General features: G+C 37.4%; 2 pseudogenes across 1 annotated transcript in view; both read right to left on the reverse strand.

Annotated features, from left to right (window-relative positions):
* Positions 1 to 390: 390 nt before the first annotated feature.
* LOC108661518 (auxin response factor 2B-like) overlaps positions 391 to 25,480 on the reverse strand; it is a 90,250-nt pseudogene continuing 65,160 nt past the window's right edge. The window contains exons 11-12 of the transcript XR_016025935.1: positions 803 to 964; positions 391 to 700 (exon numbers count right to left, since the gene is read on the reverse strand). The product of XR_016025935.1 is annotated as an auxin response factor 2B-like (transcript). The remainder of the gene's footprint in view (positions 701 to 802; positions 965 to 25,480) is intronic.
* On the reverse strand, positions 977 to 12,640 carry LOC18601463 (auxin response factor 2A-like; annotated as a pseudogene).

A 25,480-nucleotide genomic window follows, 5' to 3' on the forward strand; every position in this document is an offset into this window, starting at 1 on the left:
ATTAACTGAAGATCGATGAAAATATGATCTATAAAATTATACTATTTTTATTATTGTAATCATGATACTAACGATCAAATCATTTACATGCAACACACGTTGCATTAGTACATCTTAAAAGTCCAAAGGAGAAAGTTTTTACGCTCTCGCTTAATGGTATCATTTTCCTTTGCATCTACATCCTTACTCCCCTTTCTGTCCTTTTCCCTATTTCGCCAAACACATTAAAAGTTTCAATAGCATGAGAAAGTTGACTTCAGGATGGTAGCACCAGAAGTTTCATGTAAAAATTCTACCAAATGCGTCTGCCAATTAGGCCGGGACAGCAGGAGGCATAAGGGACCGTGGGCTCACAAGCAGGCTATGCTTTTCTTCTTGATGTAGCAGTTGCTATCTCATTGAATTAGCTGTTGTCAAGGTTTGGTCAACAAAGAGTGGACAACAACACCAGTATGAGGAATCGAAATTATTTGAACCCGAATTTAAGAGATTTTCTATGTTTGTTGGTTCATTACTCATTGAAGCAGAAACCATATCAATTTCTTTTGGTGTACGAATAGAGGCTGCATGACTGAATCTCTAGCGGTGGTAGACTAGTTCATCTTAGCAAAGTTGTCTCCAAAGGTCGAGATTTCATGACATTGCGAGACCCTTGAAAAGCCACTTCCTTGTGAAGGCTGGATAGTTACTCTTAATGAACCTAAGTGATAAACTTGACTTTTCAGTATACCTGACTAGACAAATTGTTACATAAAAATAAATAAAACAATCCATTAATTTATACAAGACAGGTTCGACCTACCTTCCTGGGTAAGAACAGAGGAATTAGGAGATAAGGGCACCATATTTGGTTCAGGCCAGGGCATTGGAAGAGGACTCAATATAGTGTAAGTTAAAGCAAGTTCTATTTTCCAAGGTGAAACTTTTCCGGAGGAGTTATGGTACAAGTTCCATCCCATCTCACCTAAGAGAAACATCAGAAGATTGTTTCAACATTTTCATAACTCTAAGACGCAACATTATTTGTTTTAGCATTTCAAAAAATGTAAATAAACATAAACATCTTTTACACCCTACTGAAAAACACAATCTAAATACCTTGAGGCATCTCCTTTTGGAACCTGGCCACTTTATGGGATCAGCATCTTCAATTCCAACTATGGTACCACTAAACTCACAATAACAAATAGTAAAGAAATAAATAGAAAAGCTAATTTTGAGGAAGGTATTTTCAATTTAACTACGAATAGGACATCATAGAAGAATCTATAGTACTCTACAATTTTGATGTAGCAATAAAATGAAGTAGTAATTTTCTGAAAATATTAAACAAGCCGTACCTCTACTCTGGACATCCCTCCTAGTTAATTTTCATTTGGAATCTCATCCCTATCGAGTAATTGTTCTTCACTGAATTCATGTTCTGATCAATTAGAATGATGAATTCAGCAGCGCTTGTCCTATAACCAAAAAATAAAACAAAAAGATTACAACTTAGCGTAAAGGTAAGAAATACAGGAAATTGCGATGACTTAGAGAAAAAGAAACCACTACCATACCTAGGTTTGTAAGATATGGCGAACATGGTTCTTCTTGCCAAGGCTTCCCATGTAGTAGCAAGCACTGAAAGGTACATGCCAAAAATTGAAATTGAGGCGGAAACATTGCTCCGTGGCTTCATTGCACGTCGTACACCAACACATAGTTCTCCATTTTCACCTCTAGAATTACATGCCAATGCTATGTATCAATTCCCATATTGAAACAGTGAATCCAATCTAAAACCCCATACCTCATCATGATCATAAGGTTGAGGACGAAAGCGAACCCTAAAAATACAAACGCATCCCCAGCACCAAGCCTCTTGGAGTTGACAAAATCCTTCCAACCACTTGTAAGCAAGTGCCTTCGTGGTTGACCTACCAAACCCATCATCATGTCAATCAAATATGAATAAAAAGTCCATTATTCAGCCTTTAAAGCATTACCCCTATAGATATTCATGAAACGCTACTGATTTCCTAGCAAATCCCTGGTAATCAACTCTTGGCGAGGAGGTTGCCTTGACATGTCCTGTCAAATAGCAAACCGAAGACTAAACTTCTATGAAGGAAACCGAAAGGGATTACGCAACCCACGAAGATTAACATGAACCAATTGTGGGAGACATTGATCTGCAAAACTCATGGGCACTGAAAATCCACCATGGAGGCTTGCATCTAAGGTAGTCAAGGTTTTGCAGAAGGAATGTACAAGGAACTCAGGCAGTGGGGGAAAGGGGGGCTCCATCTCTGCATCATTCTCTTCTTGCTGGAATGATTAGATTGAGGACAATAACCTTTAAGAATCTTGACTTTATATCAACTCCTTTATGTAAAGCAACCAAGAGAAAATGAGATCACACTTATATTTATTTCAGGCAGTAAGGTTACTTGTGCAAGCACCTCATCCGTTTCTGGATCAGCCTAAAATTAAAAGCAAAGCAGAATATATACTGATACAGATACGAACCCATATAAATAAAGTCTAAACAGAATATATCTACCTTTAATTGGACGTTAATTGTTGAATGTAATGCTTGCAAGTGTTTAAGTAAAGACAGTGACACGGGCTTTTGTTATTTAAATGCTGTGCAGGAAATTGTTTTTGTTGTGCTGTACAAAGAACACCACACGTGGTGTTATGCATGTACCTTGTAACTGATGCTTTACACTTGCTTGTTTAGTTTGACAAGTGTTGATGATGTTAATATGTGCATGTTAACTGTTTTGTAAATATATATAGTGAAAACAATGAAATGAGATAGTTCTGATGGTTTTTATGCAAACACTGTTTCATGGACAAAGTAGAGGCTAAAATCAGTAGCTTATATCCTTGTTTGACTGCAATCTCAACATGGAATCAAAGCTGAATTAAGCTCTTAAGGGACCGTATAGACAGTTGAATCCAAGTAACACTTTCTCTGAAATAAACCATACACTCACTTGAAAAACTATGGCCTCTCTCTCTCCATCAAATACTGCATTCAGCTTTCAATCACCTCTAGTGTTCAATGGAGAAAATTATCCAATTTGGTCTGAGAAAATGGAGTCATATCTTAGGGTCTGGACCTTTGGGATGCTGTTGAATCAGGAGCTGAAGTTCCAACTTTGAAGGATAATGCAACCCCTGCTCCAGTCAAGCAGTACCACGAGGAAGTGGCTAAATGATTTCGAGCCTTGTCTTGCATCCAGGGAGCTCTTATAGATGCTATGTTTGTAAGAATTATGGGGTGTAAAACTGCCAAAGATGCTTGGGAAAGACTGAAAGTTTAGTTTGAAGGTTCTGAAAGAACCAAAGAAATGCAGATTATGAACTTGACTAGGGAGTTTGATACAATGAGAATGAAGGATTCTGAAAATGCAAAAGACTTCATCAGCAGATTTATGAGAGTTGTTAATCAACTTAGACTCTCGGGAGAGGATATTTCAGAAAGAAGAGTTGTTCAAAAGGCTCTTGTATCTCTGCCAGAAAGATTTGAAGCAACGGTTGCTTCTCTGGAAAGGGAACTTTCTAAAATGTCACTATCAGATGTTGCATATGCTCTCCAAGCTGCTGAACACAGGAGAGTTATGAGAAGTGAGAGTGTAACTAAAAATGTCCTATTTGCTAAAATGAAAGGAAAAACAGTGGAAGAGACATGCACAAGAAAAGGTCCTGTTGAATAGAAAGAGAAAGATAAAGGGGTTCAATCTGTATACAGAAATCAACAGAAAAAAGGCAAGGCTCATATATGTTCTCATTGCAAGAGAAAGGGTCATGCTAAGGCTAGTTGTTGGTTTAGACCAAATGTGAGGTGCAAAAATCAAAACCAATTGGGGCATGTACAGAGAGTTTGCAAAAACAAAGCCGACACTCAAGTCAAGGATGATGAACCAGTTGAGAAAGCTGAAACAGTTGAAGAGCATTTGTTTATGGCTCAAACTGGAAATTTAAAAACTGTTGATGCAAGACTTTGGCTTTTGGACAGTGGAACTTCAAATCACATGACTCCAAATGTGAAGCTATTTGTTGAAATAGATGATCAATACCATTCGAAAGTTGAGATTGGGAATGGTGTTTATTTGCAAGCAATAGGAAAAGGATTAGTGCCAATTCAAACTTCTTCTAGTGCCAGGTATGAGTTTGAAGTTCTCTTAGTGCCAGAAATCACTAAAAATCTATTAAGTGTAGGACAAATGCTTAAGCATAATTATGCTTATTATTTAAAGATATGTCTTGCACTATTTATGCTCCTAATGGTGATTATATGATGAACATCTCTATGAAACAAAATTGTTTCCCAGTGAACTGGAAAGATGCATGTTTGCAGGCAACAGAAGTTCACTTAAATTTGACTTCTCTGTGGCATAAGAGATTTGGTCACTGCAATTATAATTCATTGATACAGTTGAGTAATTCAGGTCTTACAGATAAGCTTCCCAAATTATCAGAATGTGGCCTTATTTGCCAAACTTGTCAGCTTGGAAAAATAACTCGAAAGCCTTATCCCATTGCTAGTTTTAGCAAATCAAAGGATAAGCTTAATCTTATCCATTCAGATGTTGGAGGTTCTCTACGTGAAGAGTCATTAAATGGGAGCAGGTACTTTGTTACATTTATAGATGATCTGACCAGGTTTTGTTGGATATTCTTTATGAAACAGAAGTCAAAAACTTTTAGTTGGTTCTAGAAATTTAAAGCTCGAGCTGAGTTAGAGTCTGGTATGAAGATTAAGATACTCAAATCAGATAATGGTGGTGAGTACACATCTCAAGAATTTTCTCAATTTTTAGAGAAGGAAGGGATCTTTCACCAGCTAACAGCTCCATATTGCCCCTAACAAAATGGGGTAAGTGAAAGGAAAAATCGCACAGCACTTGAGATGTGCAAGTGCTTGATGCTTGAGAAAAATATGCCCAAAAGATTTTTGGCAGAAACAGCCTCGACAGCAGTATACTTGCTCAATATTATTCCTACTCAAGCAAAACAAAATATCACTCCATATGAAGCATGGTATGGGACCAGGCCTTCTGTAGATCATTTGCGAGTGTTTGGAAGTCTTTGTTATCAACATATACCTGAGGAACAGAGAGACAAACTTCAACCAAAGGCTCAGATTAGGGTTCTGATTGGATACAGCTTGAAGTCCAAAGCATATAGAATATTTCAGGTTGAATCTGGTAGAATTTCTGTTAGCAGGAATGTTGTATTTGATGAGAATAGGAGCTGAAATTGGGAGCAAAGCCAAGCTGCAGATTCGAATGAATTTATTGATGTATCAAACTATCAACATACTGATTCTCAAATTCTTGTTGATGATGAAACAGTTGATGAAGCTCCAATTAGAGGAGTAAGGTTTATTCAAAACATTTATAAGAGATGTCATATGGCTATCACAAAACCTAACTCTTATGAAGATGATGCAGTTCATGAGCATTGGGTTACAGCTATAAAGGAAGAACTGAATATGATAGTCAAAAACAAAACTTGGTCTTTGGTGGATAGGCCTAAGGATCGACAAGTAAATGGGGTCAAATGGGATTTTAAAAGAAAGCTTAATCTTGATGGCACTTTAAACAAGTTCAAGGCAAGACTAGTAATGAAAGGCTATTCCCAAATACCTGGTATTGATTTCCAAGAAACGTTTGCACCAGTGGCTCGATTGGACACTATTAGATTACTTATAGCTTTGGCTGCTGCATTCCAGTGGAAACCCTTTCACTGGGATATTAAATCAGCATTTTTAAATGGGAAGCTTGATGAAGAAATTTATGTGGTGCAACCACCAGGATTTGAACTCTGTTCTGGACAAGGAAAGGTGTACAGACTTCACAAGGCTCTTTATGGATTGAAACAAGGCTTGGTACAATAGGATTAACACTTACCTGCTTGATCAAGGATTCCAAAAGAGTCCTAATGAAGCAACTCTTTATGAGTGAAAACACAGCAATGAGGCTCCACTAATCCTATCCTTGTATGTGGATGATTTACTGGTGACAGGGGGAAGTGAAGATGCTATTAGAAAATTCAAACAGAATTTGGAGAAGGAATTTTATATGTCTGATTTGGGAGATATGAGTTATTTTTTGGGGTTGGAAATTAAAAGGATTGATAGAGGAATACATGTTTCTCAACACAAATATGTGCTTGAAATGCTTGAAAAGTTTCAGATGAATGAATGCAAAGCCACTGCTTCACCTTTGGCAGTTAATGAGAAGTTATCTTCCCAATCTGGTTATGAACTAGAAAATCCTTCTCAATATAGAAGTCTTATCGGTTGTCTTCTGAACCTATGTGCAACAAGGCCTGATGTTATGTTTACTGTCAGCTATTTATCTCATTTTATGCAAAAACCAAGAAGCTGTCATTTTGTTGCTGTAAAAAGAATACTCTGGTATTTAAAAGGTACAGCAGCTTATGGTTTGAAGTTCACTAGTACAAGTCTGTTAAACTATCAAGATTTTCTGATAGTGACTGGCCTAGATCTCTAGATGATGCAAAGAGCACTTCCGGGTATATATTCACTCTTGGAAATGGCTCGTTTTCTTGGAGCTCCCACAAGCAAGACACTGTTGCTCAATCTTCTGCGAAAGCTGAGTATGTGGCTGCAGCTTCAGTAGCAAATCATGCAATTTGGGTGAGGAAGGTTCTTCATGATCTCACTATGCCTCAACTTGAAGCTACTGATTTGTGGCTTGATAATAAATCTGCTATAGCTATGGCCAAAAACCCTATCTTCCATGGAAAAACTAAACATATTAGTGTGAAATATCATGCTCTAAGGGATGTTGAAAAGAAGGTTGAAATTTGCATCCAATACTATCCTTCTGAAGATCAACTTGTTGATATTATGACTAAAGCACTCAGGAAGCCAATGTTTGAGTTTTGGAGAAACAAATTAATGGTGCATCAAGCAAGCATTAAGGGGGAATGCTGAATGTAATGCTTGCAAGTGTTTAAGTAAAGACAGTGACACGGGTTTTTGTTATTTAAATGCTATGCAGGAAATTGTTTTTGTTGTGCTGTACAAACAACACCATACGTGGTGTTATGCATGTACCTTGTAACTGATGCTTTACACTTGTTTGTTTAGTTTGACAAATGTTGATGATGTTTTTATGTGCATGTTAATTGTTCTGTAAATATATATAGTGAAAACAATGAAATGAGATAGTTCTGATGGTTTTTATGCAAACTCTATTTCATGAACAAAGTAGAGGCTAATATCAGTAGCCTATATCCTTGTTTGACTGCAATCTCAACATTAATTACACGACAAAGAATCTTGGATGGAAGATCTCACCTTGGTAGGTCTATTAACTGATTAGGAAATTCCTCAACCTGATTGAGCAAAGTCATCCATATTAAAGCAAAACTAACAAAACAAACCTGAAAATTAAATCCGAAACAAAAAAGAAAAGGAAATAATAGCGGAAGCAAAAAGATCAAAGGCTCTCGAAATCTAAAAGTCTGGAAAAACAACAGGGCTTTTTTCCATAATCTATCAATGGAATCTTGTAAATATAAACAAAGCCAAGAACATATGGAAGAGTAGAAGCTTGAAGAAAACCTGTTCCAAGTGTCCTTGAGGAAAGCTTGAAGAAAACAATCACCAAAGGACCAGAACATGCATGCCATAGAGCTTCGTAGAGTGCCCTTTCCGAGTCTGATGCATGCACAAAAAAGAATTTATTAACCAATAAACTGTTGTGTTTTGATGGATATATGAGAAGTATGAAAGAACAGCAAATGAAAAAGAGTTTTTTTTTTGGAGTAACAGAAGCTTGATATTTTTTATATGCATTAACTTGTTTTAATACAAGGCACAAAAATACATGCTAATCATTGCATAAGTCTTTCACTAGATGCATACCTATCATAATAAGATAGGAATCTAGCTATCTTAATACAAAATGATCACATATGATCCTAAGGTTAATAGCATGCACTGATGTGGTTTTTAATGCAAGTCCTATTTCAACATAAACTTCAAAATACAGAACACAAAGAACAAAATTAATCTCATTGTTTCATTTAACAAGACAGAACCAAAATCCAGCTGTATTTATAAACCTCTGATGGCATTTAGATATGTGAAATGACTGTTTTGAGACTCCATGGGGAAGCTGTAAGTCTAAGGAGAAAAAGCTGAGAGACAGTAACTTTCTTTCTCTTAGTAAGTCAAAGACTTAAAGCAAGGGATGGTCGAAAATCCGTTTGAAAAATTAACAACAATTTTTATTAGAATTCCGTTGAAAATCCGTTGGATGGAAATTTCGAACCAAATTTTTTTCATCAGAAAAAAACTGTTTTCCTGTGGTGTTTGATAACTAGAAACAAATATTAAATATATTTTAGGTCTCGTAAAATATAAAAAACAATTAAATTTAAATAGTTCACTAAATTGATTTTAGTATACGTTCTTCAAAAATAAGTTAACTGACTAAGGTATAGTATTTAGAAAGTCATATAATGAATGAAGATTTTAAATTTTTTTTAAGGAAAATAAATATTTATTGCTTGATTAATTGAGGGAATCTAACCCCAATTACATCATTCAAAAGTAAGCTAATGGCTTTATCGAGTGGACTAGGGTAAGTTAAAAAAAGTCTCCTAAATCAACATCTCCATATTAGCCATAAAATCTACAACTATATTTCCCTGTCTGAAGATGTGACGAATTTGCACCTCTCAATTTCTCTTAAGCAAGTTGTGCATGGCTTGGATTAAATCTGAATTTGAACAAGGATAGTTAAACATGGACGATAACGCACCAACCACTAATTTGTTGTCAACTTGAACATCTATCTTCCTAAAGCCTTGTTCCCATGCATATGTAAGACCTTTATGGACACCTCAAAGCTTGGCGAGATATGCAGTACATTTTCAAAGCTTCATCGTAGAGCCTTCTCTCCATTGTCCATTTAAGTCTCGCAAAACTCCTCCTATTGCTGCTTATTTAGTTGTCTTTCAATATGCACTACCAAAGTTAATAGCTATTGTCAAGCCCAGTCCTAAATTATCTACCATGTTACACATGAGATTGATAGAGTGATTGTATATTTGAATACTCTAGGAAGAATATTTAAAAGTCGATATTGTGCTTAGAAGTACAAGTAAGTCGATTTATACCTTGAACTAATTAAAATAGGGATTTTAAGGTGAAATTAAGAGTTTCACAGTTCAAGGATGACTCAAAATGGTAATTTGGAGTTCGAGGATCAATTTGGAGTCAAACCAGAATTTTCACTATTTAGGGGCAAAATGGTCATTTGCCACTTGGGGACAAAATGGAAATTTTTAGAAAAGATTTTTTGGCTCCATTTGACTTATTGGAGTATGATTTGAGATTTAGAAGTGAAAAATTTTAATTCCGGTATAATTTGGAGTATAGGGGCGAAATGGTAATTTTGCCACCCTAGGGGCAAAACGGTAATTTTGCACCCCCAAAACATTTTTCCAGCACAAGGTCTTCACCCATCATCATTTTCTACCCTTGAATAATGTGTGGTGGAGATTTAAAGCTTAAAAGATAAGAATTTAAAAAATGGACCAATCATGGAATGCCATGTGGCAAGTTTAAATTATTATATTATTTAACTATAAAAATCAGCCCACACCACCATTTTCTTTTCATTATGGTCGGCTATAGCAAGAAAACAAAGGGGAAAGGAAGAACAAACCCAAGGTGGAAAGAAATTCAAGAGAAAAGTGGAGATTTTCAAGAAAATCAAGTGGAAAAAGGTAAAATTTCTTGATTTTAGTTTATGAACTATTTTCCCTATGCATTTTCCCTTAATTTCAATGGTTGAAAAGCATGCTTTCATGGTGAATTCATGGCTGGTCAAAATGGGTATGGAGAGAGAATGATCTTGGATTGGTTTGATTTTTAGGTATGTTAGTATTTTTAGGTGATTAATGATGTGTAGCATGAAAACAAGTGAAGAATACCACCAAAGGTTTGGTGCCCATCAATAGCCGAATTCTCTAAGTGAATAATAAAGAAGAATGGGATGTTATTCTAGGTGATTTGATTAAGAAATAATAGTTTTTGGTGTAGGAATTAATGAATTATGGAGAGAAAATTAAGCAGGAAAAATCACGGAGTTAGTGTACCATTGTTGGCCGAAACTTCCAAGAAGAAAAGTGAAGATAAATTTTACCTAATTGTGTGTTAATTAGTTGTGTTTGGTGAGTTGAGGGATTGGAAAAGAAATGGAGCAAGTTGGAGTGAAATTGGACGTATTGGCCAATTTATCGGATGAAAAATCGACTTAGGCCAATACCGAGTCTAGATGGCTACCCGTGCATTTTTCATTTCATATCATACATATATATCGAGCTTGAAATAGCTTATGACTGTTAGACACAATTTAATTGGAATATGTGTCATGGATTATGGCTAAGTGGTGAGCCATTGGATACGGGTAAAGGACTGTATCCGCGAACTGAAAATAGGAGTATTTCTACTCCTAATACTGTGAGTGGACAATTTATCATCTTAAATATCTAGAGTAATTGTACTTGTTTGATGTTTTTATTGAATGGTGAGTTAAATTATAAAATATTATGTTTTCCAATTAAAATGTTTTTTAATAAAAATGAGATTTATATTGGTTTTGAAATCAAATATTGTTTTGGAAAAATTGAGTATATGGAGACTGTGTTGAAATTTATGATTTTATATGTTATTGAAATTGTGGCTTATGACACTATGGTAACATGATGGCTAAAATTTTTTTTGGGGTTGGCATGAAATATATGAACAGTTTTGGATTAGTCTCGGTAGACTGGCTTAAATTTTATTCGTCATATTATGCTACTGAAAATTTTATGGGTCTGGTGGTATATTAAACGGTCATTGCAGTGGTGGGGGTTTTCGTAGACTGCGTATGAGAGGGGCACGGTAACCCAATTATATATTTACCTTTGGGGGGAGATGTTGGATGAAGTATCTTCTGAGGTAAGATTTGAGTGCACCTCATGTTCGGGCCACCACGTGAGAGTGAGACTCAACCAACTCTAAGGAACGGCCGTGTGTCAGATGCGAAAACATGTTTATGGGTATGAGACATTTAACAGCCTTGGCGGTCTTAATGGGATACCTTGACGAAGGTATTCGCGAGAATGATTTTGGCAGGAGCCAAGTTTTGTGAGATATATAAGCCATGTTGATTAATTGAGTAAACTGAATATTCATGTTATGAAACATATATTGAAAAAGAATATTTTAATTCGTCTCCATTTACTCGCTTTTAGATAGTTTAGATGGTGTCTGTTTACTCACTGGGATTTTATAATCTCACCACCCTCATTTCCTCACATTTCAAGCTTAGGGAATTCCATAGTTAACTGACTTTGACAAGGACCTTCATTTGGACTTGAATCTGCAAAAGCTGTAGGTTTTTAGCTTTCGATGCATTTTGGTCAGTTAGAGGCCCACGTGTCGCTGTAAAAGTAATTTTATACTTTAGTTATCTGATTTGAAGTATGTATGAACATATTTAGCTTTTACACCATGTTTTTGGTGGGTTTCGATATTTTTGAAAAAAAATGACGAATATGCCCCTGTGAGCTAGAAAATAATATTTTATTGTTTTGATTTGAAAATGACTTATGATTTCTTGAAATGAGAGATTTAATAACTGTCGCTCATCGGGGAGATGTGGAAGCTAATGCTAAGCCTTGCGGGGTTTCGATCGGCATTCGGGGTAATGAGTGCCTATCGAGACGTCGCGGCGGTTGTCACGGGCTCAATGGGAGTTTCGGGTCGTGACAGCTATCCAATCAAATGAAGGTGTTTTCCATCCATTTAAAACTTCTTCTTGGGGTTTAGTTGAGCTTCTTTCATCAGCCTCGTTCATTTCCTATGCATTTTTTATGGACAAAACCATGCTATGTGTTGCATTCAATCTCCCTACAATTGTAATGGTTTTACTCTAAAAAATCTACATATTTCTCCATTTCCACAATAGCTAACACATTACTCCAAACAAAACACTTCAGCTAACTCCATTCTTATTTGCTTTGGACTTGTTCAAATTATAAATGAAGCATTCTTTAGCCGCAAGATTGAAAAAGGTAATGTGTTCACATGTAGGTAAGACACGAAGCCAAGTTGGCACAGTCTTAGGACAATCTTGAAAAGCATGTATAATTGATTCATCTTTTGAGCCACATTGCCTACAAACATCATTGTTTGAAAGGTGTATGCGATACCACTCCTTGTTTGTTAGTAACCTATCTTGAAGACATTGTAGAAGGAATATACATATCTTTTCTAGCCTAACCCATTTTCATGCTAGCCTCCATACACCAGAATTATGATTCATATTAGAGGTCTTAACGTTCTTAAAAAACTCATATGCCATAGCAACTGTGACGTGGCTCAAAGATGATAATGCCCAATAAGGTTTATCTAAGGAAGAAGATGATAAGGATGGAGTAATAGTTTTCGAAAACAAAGTTATTTCATTCATAGGAAAATAAATTGACAACTATCAAAATACCATATACCATCTTGGTGCACAAAGTCTTGAACTTTACTATAATCTTCAAATATAATTCCCTTCAACCTTGCAGCTTCAACAAGTGGTCTTTCACTAATCCATGTATCCATTTGAAAATAGGATTGAGACTGTTACCAATTACCCAACAAACGTTGGTTTTGAAGATTCCCCATAGGTGACAAATAGATAACCAAAATGAAGAAGAATTTGAACTCTGTAGTCTATCAGGGCACGTATGTCTGCCAAAATTATACTTAGCACAATTTACATGTACCCATAATGGATGCTGTTTAGAGATGATATTCCAACAAGCTTTATTCATTGTTGTTAAATGTCAAACACCCAATCCCCCCCCATCCTTCGATTTGCACACATCACTCCATCTCATCAGATGCAGCTTTCTTGAATTTTTATCTCTTCCTTATAGAAATCTGTGACAAAAGGCTCAATATTTTTGCAAAATTCTAGTGGAATCGCAACTGTCTACATTGTCTAATATGGGATTACAGATAGAACAAACTTTATTAGGATAAGCCTGATAGTAGTAAAAAGTGTTGAGACATTCCAATTAGCCAACTTCTTATGTACCTTTCCTTCTAAGTATTTAAACTAACTCATTTTTTCACATCCATGTAGGAATGATACCTCCAAATATTTACCCATATCCACTAAATGTTTAAAGCCAGAATTGTTTGCTTTTGCATCAATATGACTTTGGTCAGCATTACTTTAACAACAAAAGGGTGATTTTTCCACATTAATCTTTTCATTAGAGCAAACACAGCAATCATCAAGAACTCCTTTAATCACTTCTAATAGCAACATTAAAGCGTCCGCAAACAATATTAAATCAGCTAGTAAAAAATAGGTGAGTCAATAGGGGTTTATTTTTGCTTAATTTAACTAGTTTCCACAAACCTTGCAACACTGCCTTTTTTATATCATGTACAAATCTTTCCATACATAACACAAAGATATAAGAAGATAATGGATCCCCTTGTCGAACTCCTCTAGTTGGATGAAAGCTTTTCGATAATGTTCCATTCCAAAGTATCTGTGAGTTGTAACCACGCTAGCTTGAAACTAAAACATTAATTAAGCATTCAGGAATTTGTACATCCACTAGAGTATCAAACCCTAAACCAAAAAAAAAAAAGTGGAAAACGCTCTTAACCTTTTGCACTTCCCCCCCCTTCCCCAAACCCAAACAATGGTGGCTGGCCGGCCGCCAGACCCTCCAAACTCACGGTCGCCGGAGGCAGCACCCCAATTAAGGCCACCGACATCAAGCCCAAGCATGTCAGTGGAAAACCCATCACTGCTGCAAGTTCCCCAAAGTGTTCTGCAAGCAACGTCTAGTCAAAAACTTGAGCCATCGTCCCCAAGGTTTCAAAGAAAATCGTTTCTATCTATCGCGACTGGAGAGAAGCCCCCTATAATCCCCATCACCCGAGACCCAGTTATGTACAAGGATCGACCGGCAGCAGTGTTTTTTGAAGACGAAATCCAAACCTTAGCTCGACCTTTCATACTCTCGCTTATTAGCAAATTCTCATGCATGCCGAAACTAGTTGATATTAAAGCTGCGTTCAGAGGAATAGGGTTGGCCGGAGCATACGAAATCAGGTGGTTAGATTACAAGCATGTCCTCATCCACCTTTCTAACGAACAGGACTTCAACCGGATTTGGACTAAGCAAAACTGGTTTATAGCAAACCAGAAAATGCGGGTATTCAAGTGGACTCCGGAGTTTAAAGTAGAAAAGGAATCCCTGATAGTTTCGGTATGGATATCGTTCCCAAATCTTAAGGCACATTTATATGAAAAATCTGCATTATTATTAATAGCTAAAACTGTGGGAAAACCCCTGCTAGTTAATGAGGCAACGGCCAAAGGTTCTCGCCTAAGTGTTGCAAGAGTCTGTGTAGAATATGATTGTAGAAAGACTTCAGTGGACCAGGTATGGATTGTAGTACAAAATCGGGCAACTGGTGAGATCAACAATGGTTATTCACAAAGAGTGCAGTTCTCGACATTACCGGACTACTGCCACCACTGCTGTCACGTAGGACACCGTGAAGTTGATTGTATTGTCTTGGGTAATAAGCCCAAACCACTCGGATCAGGTAAAATCCAAGTCAAGAGCAATGCTGGGAATGGGATGCAGTCGATTGCGAAGAAGGAAGGAACGGAAAAATTCTCAGAAAAAAGAAAAAATATTGAAAGCTACGAAATAGCAACAAAACAGCAACAAAGATGGCAAGTTGTGAATGGAGTAGGCCCTAGTGGGGTGAAGAACTCACAGGGCAAGGAAAAGGATTCGAAAAATAATCCTAAGGAGGTTAGGGATTCACAAAATAATCCTGAGGAGGTTAGGGTCCTAGTCTCGAACCGATTTCAAGTTATATCGGAAGAGGAGGAAGTCGGTGTTGGAAAAGGATTCACATCGGACGAGCTGTCGCATGCAGACGAACAACAGAGACAGATGACGGGGGAGGCGAACATGCACGGTCACGATGGTCCGAATGGGGCAGAGATGGTTGCAGCCTGTTTTGCAAAGGAGCAGTACGAGAAGGGCAATGCACAAGAACATTTTCATGTAAAAGGAATGCATGCTAAAAATGGCAATGACGTGGCAGAAAGGAAAAGGACAGCACCCACAAAAGAAAAGCCAGAAATGGCTCCAACTATTGACAAATCCAAAGCACTTATTTCCCCCGTCATGCAAGACAAGGAGGGGTAGAAAGAATGCAGCCCGAGTACTAAGTATTTAGGTGTAAGAGTAACTGCAGCTGACGAGACTCGGCAGCATGAAGTGGGTCCTAAGTGTGCTGGGAACAATTCAAAAAATCACCCCTGCAGGTCACCAATGCAGGTAACAACCCAATTGAGTGGGGTCAGACAAACTACTGCAGCAAACGGGCCCAATGGGTCAGCGAACAGACTTGGAGAGAGTGGGGAACATCACCCACCTGCAGGAGATGTGACATGGCAGCACGAAATGGGACAAATGGGTGTTGAAAAAATTTCAAACAATTATTTTCCTAAGCATCCAACGTAGGCAATATCGGTCTCACAGCAGAACGGACAGTGGAAAGATAAGAAAGGTCTTGATGAACAAATGGTGCAGTGGGCTGGACGGAAAAAGACATAGCAATCCCAGCAAAGCACGATGGGACATCACTGCAGGAAACAAAGCATGAAGCTGCAGGTCAAAATTCAAAAAACTGCCCTAACGCCATTTTACCAGCCACTCTACCAGCACCCGTTGACGTCTCTTCTGACCGAGAGCCTCGGGTTCCTGTGCCATTGCCAAATGAAGTGGACAGCTCACTAGCAACGACAGCGAGAGGGCCCGTCATCCATCAGTCCTTCTCATTACCTGGTCAGTGGGACCATCACCGAAAAAGAATCATGGGAGAAAGGAACATAGAGTTGATAACTGACGCCACATCGCATGGAAAATAAATAAGCCCATGTGAAAAGTCTTCAAGATCTAGGGAGAGGGTTGAGCCAACAACTATACGGGGAGAAGAACCCCCTCAACATGTGATTAGAGAAAGAGATAAGGATACAATGGAGCAGAATTTATCTATGCATGAAGTGATGAAGCAACAAAAAAATGGGCATGCCGGTGTAGGTCAACGCTTAAAAAATATTTTATCTATGCATGAAGGGACACCGCAGCAAAAAACTGGAAGTGTAGGAACAAATCACCATTATAAAAATGATTTTTTAGAGCCATTAGAGCAGGCAACGGATATGAGGGAGCTGAGCTTAACTATGCATGAAGAGATGCTGCAACAGAAAAATGATAAAGCAAAACCTTTAGCCCAAGCAAAGGAGATGAGGCAAGAGAAGAAACAACAAATGTCAAAAAGTGGGACGCGGGACCAAAATATATCAGTGGATACGATAGAAGGGAGTGGAGAGTTCAGTCCAATAGCAGGAGAAGGTGAAAGTCAAACACAACACCAAGCTGGACATATTCGAGTCGCTTTCAATCTAGCCTTTTCAAGTGAAAGGCTGGAAGGAAATGAAACTAATCCGCCCACTTCAGAGTCTACCTCAGGTAAATGTAGGTATAATAAAGAAATAAGTGTCATCCCTTCCCTCTCGGATACCCACTTTTTGGAGATGGAAGTGCATCCATTGGCGAAACACAGGAGACATTCAGATACTGCAGCATCAATTGGGAAAATAATCAGTCTGGCCTCAGAGGAAGCAGTGGAAATGGGAGAAAATGATGGAATCTCTAATGAGGATTCCATCTCTGTAAGTTATGCAACTAGAACCCGATCATGATTAGTGCACTGGTGTGGAATGTAAGGGGTATTTCTAGTGCGGTAATCCACAGAAGGATCAAGAAATTACAGTTACTGCATAAAATTAAAATTTTAGTAATATTGGAGCCAATGGTGGATGCTTCAAAAGCAGAATTTATTCGCAGAAAATTGGGTTTTGAAAGAGTCTTCAAGAACTGCTCCCAGAAGATATGGTTGTTTCATTCTTTTGATTTGAATTGTGAAGTGTTGTTGGACCACGTTCAATGTCTGCATGTTAAACTCAACATGCCATGGTTGGAAGTCCCTCTGTTAGCATCCTTCATCTATGCAAAATGTACCAGGTCAGAGAAATTAGTTCTTTGGGATTGCTTGAGGAGCTTGGCAATTAATATTCATTCACCGTGGATAGTTGGGGGTGATTTCAATGCCATTTTACATAGTGTGGAACGGTTGAACGGAGCTATGCCACATGCAGGTTCTATGGAAGATTTTGCTACTACTTTGCTTGATTGTGGATTAATGGATGGTGGCTATGAAGGAAACTCATTCACTTGGACTAATAACCGTATGTTTCAACGGTTGGACAGAATGACTTATAATCATCATTGGGCATACTTTTTTGCTTCTACACGTATACAGCACCTGAATAGGGACGGCTTAGACCATTGTCCATTGTTGATTTCCTGCTCTAAGAACCAGGATAGAATGCCTTCATCTTTTAGATTCCTGCATGCTTGGGTCCTCCACCATGGTTTCAAAAAGTTCGTGGAACAGAATTGGACTTCCTCCATTGTTGGCTCTAGACTACAAGCTTTCTGGGTGAAGCAACGACGTCTAAAACAAGCTCTGAAATGGTGGAATAAGGAGGTTTTCGGAGACATATTCCATAATTTGAAGGTGGCAGAACAAAGAGCTGCAAATTGCGAAATAATTTTTCAACAAGAGTAGTCAATGGAGAATCGAGCTACCATGAATAAAGCCTATGCCCAGCTTAATCATCAGCTCAGTGTTGAAGAATTATTTTGGCAGCAAAAATCCGGAATTAAATGGTTAGTGGAGGGTGAGCGTAACACCAAATTTTTTCACATGCGGGTTAAGAAGAAGAGAATCAAAAGCCATATCTTCAAAATATAAAACCCGGATGGGAGTTGGATTGAAGAATCAGATGTTGTTAAGTCTTCTGCAGTGGAATTTTTTTCCTCCCTCATGAAAAAGGAACCATGTGACATGTCCAGATTTGATACTTCGTTGATTCCTGCTATTATTTCTGAGAATAACAATCTTAGTTTATGTGCAGTTCCTTCAATGAAGGAGCTAAAAAAGGCAGTTTTCAATATTGATAAGGACAGTGTTGCTGGCCCTGATGGATTCACCTCTTTTTTCTACCAACAATGTTGGGATATCATTGCCAATGACCTCCTGTGTCAAACCCTGATTTGTAAAATAATTATAATATCATTCACATGCTCGATAGAATGTTTGTATATTTAGGAAGTTCGAGAAATCGTTAAAAGACGATATTGCCCCTAATGGTATCATTAAGTCGATTAAGCCTCGAACTAGTTCAAATAGGAATTTTAAGGTGAAATTAAGAGTTTCACAGTTCAGGGATGACTCAAAATGGTAATTAGGAGTTCGAGGATCAATTCGGAGTCAAATTGAAATTTTCACTATATAGGGGTAAAATTGTAATTTTTCCATCTGCGGACAAAATTTGAGATTTTGAGAGAATTTAGATCACATTTGACAAATTGGGGAATGATATGAGTATAAGGGATAAAAAATATGTCTATGGGCAATTTTTCAGTTTTTGGGGCAAAAATGTAATTCTTGATTTTTACGGGGGTAAAAGTGTAAATATAAAAAATTACTTCACCAAGACTTTGGATAAGTTTGAGAATTTTATCTAAGTTATGGATATTTTAAGGAATGTGTGGTGGAGATTTAAAGCTTAAAAGATAAGAATTTAAAAAATGGACCAATAATGTAGTGACATGTGGCAAGTTTAGATTATTATATTATTTAACTATAAAAATCAGCCCACACCGCCATTTTCTCTTCATTATGGCCGGCCGTAGCAAGAAAACAAAGGGGAAAAGAAAAACAAAAACCTAGGGGGAGAAATTCAAGGAAAAATTGGTGAAAATTCAAGGAAACAAGTGACCAAAGGTAAAATTTCTTGATTTTGACTTGTGCTTTACCATTCCCATGCATTTCCCATCATTTTCCATGGTTGAATCATGTGATTTGAGGATGAATTCAATTCTGGAAAAATGGGTTAGGAGAGAGAAACTTGTTAGATTAATTTGATTTTAAGTTAGTTTAGCATATTTAGGAACAAAACAACAAGAAAAGAATTTATTTTCCTCCATTACCATTATTGGCTGAATTTTCTAGGGGAATATTGGCTGATGATCTTGATGTTTATTTGAGGAATTATGATGAATAATGATGAATTATGAGTCTAGAAAAATAATGGAAATTTTTAGAGCAAAAATATGAATTTTTACCCATTAGGGGTATTTTCGTAATTTGTTATCAGGACTGATAATTTGCACCACACCGAGGGACATTAAGTCAATTTGGGTGCAATTGAGGTATAGAAACTGAAAAAAATTAATTTGAGATTAAATTGGACGCGTTAGAAATTTAATCGGGTAATAGGCCGAATTAGGTTAGCACCGCATTTAAGCGGTAGTCGGATAAGTTGCATGTCATATCATGCATATATACCGAGCCTGAATTGATTTTATAATGGTCAAGCATTGATGTGGTGAATTATGTTTTGTACATTATGGATAGGTGGTGAGCAAATTACACTGGTAAAAGTACCAAAATTGTGCTTGAAGACTGGGATTAGGAATACATCGACTCCTAGAACTGTGAGTGGACAATTTATCCTCTTAAATATTTAGAGTAATTATACTTGTTTGATGCTTTTATTAAATGGTGAGTTTAAATTATAAAATATTATGTTTTCCAATTAAAATGTTTTTTAATAAAAAATGAGATTTATACTGGTTTTGAAAACTAATATTGTTTTGGGAAAATTGAGTATATGGAGACTGTGTTGAAATTTATGATTTTATATGTTATTGAAATTGTGGCTTATGACACTATGGTAGCATGATGGCTAAATTTTTGAGGTTGGCATGAAATATATGAACAGTTTTGGATTGGTCTTGGTAGACTGGATTACATTTTATTCGCCATATTATGCTACTGGAATTTTTATGGGTCTGGTGGTATATTAAACGGTCACTGCAGTGGTGGGGGTTTTCGTGGACTGCCTATGAGAGGGGCACGGTAACTCAATTATATACTTACCTCCGGGGGGGAGATGTTGGGTGAAGTATCTCCTGAGGTATGATTTGAGTGCACCTCACGTTCGGGCCACCACGTGAGAGTGAGACTCAGCCAACGCCAAGGAACGGCTGTGTGTCAGATGTGAAAACATGTTTATGGGTATGGGTCATTGAACAGCCTTGGCGGTCTCAGTGGGATACCTTGACGAAGGTACTCGCGAGAATGATATTGGCAGGGGCCAAGTTTAAAAAAATTCATAAGTCGGGGAAATTTTGATGAAAAGAAATTATTTGGTATAGAATGAAACGAATTTTGTGTTATGAACATTATTGAGATATAACGTTTTTATATTGTTTCCATCTACTCGGCTTTAGATGCTTTTGATGGTAATTGTTTACTCACTGGGATTATGTAATCATAATCTCACCCCTCTTCCTATCCATTTTTCAGGCTCAGGACAGTTTGTTGATAGTTGATTAAGACGAGAATTAATCTCGGAGTTACATCATAGGAAGTAAGGGTTCGTAGCCCTACATCTTCTTAGTCAGTTGGGGGCCCATGTGTCACTGAAAAAGTAATTTTATTCTTCAGTTATTTGATTTAAAGTATGTATGAATATATTTAGCTTTTACACCATGTTTTTGACGAGTTTTGGTATTTTTGAAGAAAAATGATGAAAATGCCCCTGTGAGCCAGAAAGTAATATTTTATTGTTTTGATTTGGAAATGACTTATGATTTTTTTTGAAATGTGAAATTTAATAACTGTCACTAACTGGGGAGATGCAGAAGCTGATGCTAAGCCTTGCGGGGTTTCGATCGGCATTCGGGGTAATGAGTGCCTATCGGGACGTCGCGGCGGTTGTCACGGGCTCGATGGGAGTTCCGGGTCGTGACAATTAGATTGGTATCAGAGCATGGTTTAAAGATCAAAGATTTTGATTTTAAAGCTTTGGATTTCAAAGTTTTTGATTTTAAAGTTGTTTTAAGAAATCCACACTGACACTGCGTGGCCCAAGTTAAGTTAAGTTAAGTAAGTCAAGTTAAGTTAGGTTATATCGAGTTAGTTGCATATAGAATTTAAAGTCATCTAAGTCTATTCTATTTCTTATTGTAGAGTACCATGCCTCCTCGACGTGGGCGTCCACCTCTCTATAGGTCAGTAGGGAGGGGAAGAGGCCGTGCAAGACTTAGTCAGCCAGATCCCGTGGAAAGGGAGTCTGCTGCACCTACTTTTCGAGTAGCACCTGCTGTTGAGCCTACTGAGATTCCTCCACCTCCTCCACCACCTACTGCTACTCCTGGTGTTCATGCCATGTCGCTTGAGGCAGTCCAGGCATTAGCAGCTTTTCTTAATGTCATTATGGGCCAAGCTCAAGCTGGTCGAGTCCCTCATACTGTTCCCCCAGCAGTATCTCCAGTGCCACCACCACCACCTCTTGTTCCACCACCAGTGCCAGATGTCTCCATTTCCAAAAAGCTTAAGGAAGCTAGGCAGCTGGGTTGCACTTCTTTTGTTGGTGATTTGGATGCAACCGCAGCTAAAGATTGGATTACTCAGGTAACGGAGACATTTGTGGATATGAAATTGGATGATGATATGAAGTTAATGGTGGCCACAAGATTACTAGAGAAGAGGGCTCGTACATGGTGGAGCTCGGTAAAATCACGTTCCATTACTTCGTTGACTTGGATAGACTTCCTACAGGAATTCGACGGTCAATACTACACCTACTTTCATCAAAAAGAGAAGAAGAGAGAATTCCTAAGTTTACAACAAGGGAATTTAACCATAGAAGAGTACGAGGCTCGTTTTAACGAGCTGATGTCATATGTGCCAGACCTGGTGAAGTTTGAGCAAGATCAAGCTAGTTATTTTGAAGAAGGGCTCCGTAACGAGATTAGAGAGAGGATGACTGTGATAGGCCGGGAGCCTCATAAAGAAGTTGTACAGATGGCTTTAAGGGCCGAAAAACTCACGAATGAAAATCGGAGAATGCGAGCTGAGTTTGCAAAGAGGAGAAACCCGAATGTATCCTCTAGTCAACTGCCCAAAAGAGGTAAGGACACATTTACTTCTGAGAGTACTGTTTCTGTTCTGGTGATATCTCCTCGACCCCCACTTTCACAGTTACAGTAGAGACCTCCGAGATTTAACAGGTCTGGGATGAGTAGTACTTCCGAGAAGAGTTTTGGAGGTTTAAATAAATGCGAAAAATGTGGGAGATATCATGTTGGGGAGTGTTGGGGCATAAGGTGCTTTCATTGTGACCAGCCGGGCCACATTATGAGTGACTGCCCACAGTTAGGACGGGCTACAGTAGCTGCTCCATCCCCACTAACTCATACGGATATGCAGAGGAGAGATTCCTCTGGAGTACACCCGAGGCAGGGGGTAACTGTACAATCTGAAATGGGTAGCAACACCCCAGCACAACCACCTTTGAGGCCATTGACTCGTTCTTCAACAAGAGTTTTCGCTGTAACGGAAGATGAAGCACGAGTCCGATCTGGAGAAAGTGAGTGAAAAGTTAGACGAAGGTGTAAAATAGTGATAGGGGATGTAAATACCAAGTGATGGACGTGTAAATAAAGGTTTCAAGAATAATATAGTAAATGAGTTCATATGGAATATGGTTGTAAGAATTTCTTACTATATTGTGGAAATTAGAACTCAAAAATACTTGAGGTATACAAAGTTCAAATGAACTTAAATCTTAAGCAATAAATTGATGTCGAAATACAAGAAGGATACAAAGCAATATAGAGGCACGAAAGATGATTAAGGACAAAGGGATGACTCTGAGGAATTATGATACTGCATCGTATGCGATGATTAAATCAAGATAGATCTTGGATGCATAAATGGGATTATAAAGCATATACACATATGTGGGGTTGATATTGTGATTAACTAAAATAAAGAATGATTTTTAGTGAATTAAGATTCCCTATAAAGGAGATAACAGGAGAAGTTGAGCATCGAATAAAAGATAATACCCCGCCTTTTCTTTGAGTTAATAAGTGAAATTTTGAGGACAAAATTTTATTTTAAGGGGGGTAGTGTTGTCAAACCCTGCTTTGTAAAATAATTATAATATCATTCACATGCTCGATAGAATGTTTGTATATTTAGGAAGTTCGAGAAATCGTTAAAAGATGATATTGCCCCTAATGGTATCATTAAGTCGATTAAGCCTCGAACTAGTTTAAATAGGAATTTTAAGGTGAAATTAAGAGTTTCACAGTTCAGGGATGACTCAAAATGGTAATTAGGAGTTCGAGGATCAATTCGGAGTCAAATTGAAATTTTCACTATATAGGGGTAAAATTGTAATTTTTCCATCTGCGGACAAAATTTGAGATTTTGAGAGAATTTAGATCACATTTGACAAATTGGGGAATGATATGAGTATAAGGGATAAAAAATATGTCTATGGGCAATTTTTCAGTTTTTGGGGCAAAAATGTAATTTTTGATTTTTACGGGGGTAAAAGTGTAAATATAAAAAATTACTTCACCAAGACTTTGGATAAGTTTGAGAATTTTATCTAAGTTATGGATATTTTAAGGAATAATGTGTGGTGGAGATTTAAAGCTTAAAAGATAAGAATTTAAAAAATGGACCAATAATGTAGTGACATGTGGCAAGTTTAGATTATTATATAATTTAACTATAAAAATCAGCCCACACCACCATTTTCTCTTCATTATGGCCGGCCATAGCAAGAAAACAAAGGGGAAAAGAAAAACAAAAACCTAGGGGGAGAAATTCAAGGAAAAATTGGTGAAAATTCAAGGAAACAAGTGACCAAAGGTAAAATTTCTTGATTTTGACTTGTGCTTTACCTTTCCCATGCATTTCCCATCATTTTCCATGGTTGAATCATGTGATTTGAGGATGAATTCAATTCTGGAAAAATGGGTTAAGAGAGAGAAACTTGTTAGATTAATTTGATTTTAAGTTATGTTAGTGTTTTAAGTTAGTTTAGCATATTTAGGAACAAAACAACAAGAAAAGAATTTATTTTCCTCCATTACCATTATTGGCTGAATTTTCTAGGGGAATATTGGCTGATGATCTTGATGTTTATTTGAGGAATTATGATGAATAATGATGAATTATGAGTCTAGAAAAATAATGGAAATTTTTGGAGCAAAAATATGAATTTTTACCCATTAGGGGTATTTTCGTAATTTGTTATCAGGACTGATAATTTGCACCACACCGAGGGACATTAAGTCAATTTGGGTGCAATTGAGGTATAGAAACTGAAAAAAACTAATTTGAGATTAAATTGGACGCGTTAGAAATTTAATCGGGTAATAGGCCGAATTAGGTTAGCACCGCATTTAAGCGGTAGTCGGATAAGTTGCATGTCATATCATGCATATATACCGAGCCTGAATTGATTTTATAATGGTCAAGCATTGATGTGGTGAATTATGTTTTGTACATTATGGATAGGTGGTGAGCAAATTACACTGGTAAAAGTACCAAAATTGTGCTTGAAGACTGGGATTAGGAATACATCGACTCCTAGAACTGTGAGTGGACAATTTATCCTCTTAAATATTTAGAGTAATTATACTTGTTTGATGCTTTTATTAAATGGTGAGTTTAAATTATAAAATATTATGTTTTCCAATTAAAATGTTTTTTAATAAAAAATGAGATTTATACTAGTTTTGAAAACTAATATTGTTTTGGGAAAATTGAGTATATGGAGACTGTGTTGAAATTTATGATTTTATATGTTATTGAAATTGTGGCTTATGACACTATGGTAGCATGATGGCTAAATTTTTGAGGTTGGCATGAAATATATGAACAGTTTTGGATTGGTCTTGGTAGACTGGATTACATTTTATTCGCCATATTATGCTACTGGAATTTTTATGGGTCTGGTGGTATATTAAACGGTCACTGCAGTGGTGGGGGTTTCCGTGGACTGCCTATGAGAGGGGCACGGTAACTCAATTATATACTTACCTCCGGGGGGGAGATGTTGGGTGAAGTATCTCCTGAGGTATGATTTGAGTGCACCTCACGTTCGGGCCACCACGTGAGAGTGAGACTCAGCTAACGCCAAGGAACGGCTGTGTGTCAGATGTGAAAACATGTTTATGGGTATGGGTCATTGAACAGCCTTGGCGGTCTCAGTGGGATACCTTGACGAAGGTACTCGCGAGAATGATATTGGCAGGGGCCAAGTTTAAAAAAATTCATAAGTCGGGGAAATTTTGATGAAAAGAAATTATTTGGTATAGAATGAAACGAATTTTGTGTTATGAACATTATTGAGATATAACGTTTTTATATTGTTTCCATCTACTCGGCTTTAGATGCTTTTGATGG

This window comes from Theobroma cacao, chromosome 4, assembly GCF_053813885.1.
Source record: "Theobroma cacao isolate CCN51 chromosome 4, ASM5381388v1, whole genome shotgun sequence".
Lineage (NCBI taxonomy): Eukaryota > Viridiplantae > Streptophyta > Magnoliopsida > Malvales > Malvaceae > Theobroma > Theobroma cacao.